Source organism: Octodon degus, unplaced genomic scaffold (assembly GCF_000260255.1).
Source record: "Octodon degus isolate 3935 unplaced genomic scaffold, OctDeg1.0 scaffold00067, whole genome shotgun sequence".
Classification (NCBI taxonomy): Eukaryota; Metazoa; Chordata; class Mammalia; order Rodentia; family Octodontidae; genus Octodon; species Octodon degus.
The window spans coordinates 10,097,100-10,099,801 of NW_004524643.1; the positions used below are offsets into that span (position 1 = coordinate 10,097,100).

The 2,702-nt window shown below is 44.4% G+C and overlaps 1 protein-coding gene and 1 pseudogene across 8 annotated transcripts in view; one reads left to right on the forward strand and one right to left on the reverse strand.

The window, feature by feature from the left end:
• The window catches only part of Plekha7 (pleckstrin homology domain containing A7), a 230,731-nt gene that overhangs the window by 202,997 nt on the left and 25,032 nt on the right, over nucleotides 1-2,702 (reverse strand). The window lies entirely within an intron of this gene.
• Nucleotides 2,072-2,702, forward strand: part of LOC101585853 — a 1,897-nt pseudogene continuing 1,266 nt past the window's right edge.

Genomic DNA, 2,702 nt, shown 5'->3' on the forward strand with positions numbered 1-2,702 from the left:
ATTATTATTTTTAAAAAGGGAGAGGTCAGAACAGAGATTTCAACTCAGCCAAAAATTAAACTCCCTTTCAACGAGACCGTAATAATTAACTACCCTATCAAATATTCTTTCTGTTATCCAAAGCAGTCAAGGAAAAGCACAAAGGTATCTCTGTATCTGGTTAGAGGATACACAACATCAGAGACTACATCAGAGATCCAAAAACTTCTCCATGAACGGCACAGATAAACAGAGATGGAGGTAAAGAGTGGGGCAGTTCACAGTCAAGTCCCTAGAGAAGGAGAACAGCACTGAAGGAGTCCAGCCCAGCCCTTCCTAGGGCCCCTAGACGATCAGGGCAAGGAAAGAACAAAGATGGTCAAGAGAGAAAGTCTGATCTCTAAAGTTTCTGCAAGATAAGGCTTTTCTCCAGCACCACTCCTATGACTACTCAACAGAAGACTAAGGAAAACAGTTAATCCCCTCTTCCTCTTCCTCCTCCTCCTCATTCCTAAGGCCAACCCCAGGGCTCTCCTTAAGGAGACAGCATCTAGTATGCTATAGCTCCTGAGTGAGAAGTACATAGGATATGGTCCCGGCCAACTGTAGCAGGCACAAAGGTCAAGGTTTGATAACATTATCATGAAGAACAAGACTACCATTAATGAAGGGTGATTTCATGCCAGGCACCATACTAAGCAGGCTACGAATGTTATCACTGCTCAGGCTGTTTACTCTATGTATAACAACAGAAATATCCCTCTTCTAACTCAAATGACACGCCTCTGTTCAAGGGATGGATTCCTTCCTGCTTAGGGTGAAAGCCAAAGCCAAAGGCTTGCACCTCTCCCTCAGTACACACACACACACCCCTCTATGAACCCTAATCCTTAGCTCTAACCACCCTAACTCCCTTGGTGATCTCTCAAAAAGTCAAGTATACCCCAGCCTCAGGGCTTCTGTGTTTGCTGTTCCCTCCTCATGAACTGCCCTGTTCCCATCTTAGATGTCAATACAGCTTCAGATGTGTACTCAATTATCATCTGCACAGAGAAGCCTCCTGTGACCACTCTACTCTCACACAAAGCCTTCCTGTCCTCTTTTCCCGATTTTTCTCCACATCCTGATGCTATGCATTTTAACCATTTTGTTTGCAATCTTTCTGACTGAAGTTTAAACCCCATGACAACAGAGACTGTTTCCATCATGTTCACAGTGCCATTCCAGCATCAGCAACTCAATAATAGTCAATGAATGAAAGAATGATCCTCTAAGATATGTGTTCTTACCAGAACCTGACTATAGATAAACAATGAAGCTCAGAAAAGTACACTCACACAGTTGACAAGGGGCAGAAATGGGATTAAAATGTAGATCTGTCTGAAACCCCTTCTGAATTCTATACAGGCATCCTGCTTGATCAAAAGGAAAGATCTGGGCACCACCCTACCATTCAGGTATCCTGGCTGCCCACAGGCTGGGCTCCTCCTCCTGGTAACAAGCTCTTCCTCATGCTCCTCAGCACTAATGTCTCTGCTTCCCAGTCCCAGTATCTGGGCCAGCACTGGCACATACGAGCCCTGCAGCCATTTATAAATAAACCAACCCACTTCTGAGTACCTGGTCCATCCTTACATTTTCTTTTCTTTCTTTTTTTAAATGTATGTATTTGGTACAGAGTCTTGCTACGCAGCCTGGACTCGGATTCATAATGATTCTCCTGTTTTCAGCCTCCCAGCTCTGGGATTACAGGCACACACCACACCCGGACTCAGTCACTACTCAGCATGCCTGGGGGCAGGGCCCACAAGGCATGTGGTGCTGGGGATCAAAGCCTGGCCCCTGCGCTTGCCTAAGCAGGCACTTAGTCCACTGAGCTATCTCACCAGCCCTCAGTTCTTCACACATGGCTTCATTTCTTACTCTTTAAGATTTTATTGGCAAATGCCACGATTTAGCAGCGAATGAGTGCTTTGCTTTTTGTGCACTGCAATGGCAACAGCAATGCTGCCTTCCTCCTCCTGCTGGGAAGCCAAGGTCCCCCCCAGCATCCATCCATCCTTAAGTCTGGCCAGTGCCATCTCTCTCCACAATGCTCCCCAAGAAACAGGCTCAGGCCAGGGGCAGCAAAAAGGCAGAGTAGAAAAAGGAGAAGATTATTGAGGGCAAAACTTATGGTCTAAAGAATAAGAAAGGAGCAAAACAACAAAAGTTTACCAAAGCCATCACTCATCAAGTTAAATTTGGTCAACAAAATCCACATCACGTAGTATAAAGTAAAGTTGAAAAGAAATTGAAGAAAGACAACAAGAAAAAGGAATTGCAGGAACTAAACGAGCTGTTCAAACCTGTAGTTGCTGCTCAAAAAATAAGTAAAGGTGCAGAAGTCTGTGGTGTGTGCCTTCTTCAAGCAAGGATGGTGTGTACTAAAGGTGACAAGTGCAAGTTCTCTCATGACCTCACTCTGGAGAGAAAATGTGAGAAGTGAAGCGTCTACATTGATGCAAAAGATGAAGAACTAGAAAAGGATACAATGGATAACTGGGATGAGAAAAAGCTCAAAGTAGTGAACAAGAAGCAAGGTTGAGGCAAAAAAGAAAAAAACAAAAATCTCAAATAGTCTGCAAGCCTTTCCTTGAAGCTACTGAAAATAACAAGTATGGCTGGTTTGGGGTGTGCCCTGAAGGGGGTGATAACTGTGTGTTTCATCATGCTCTTCTTCC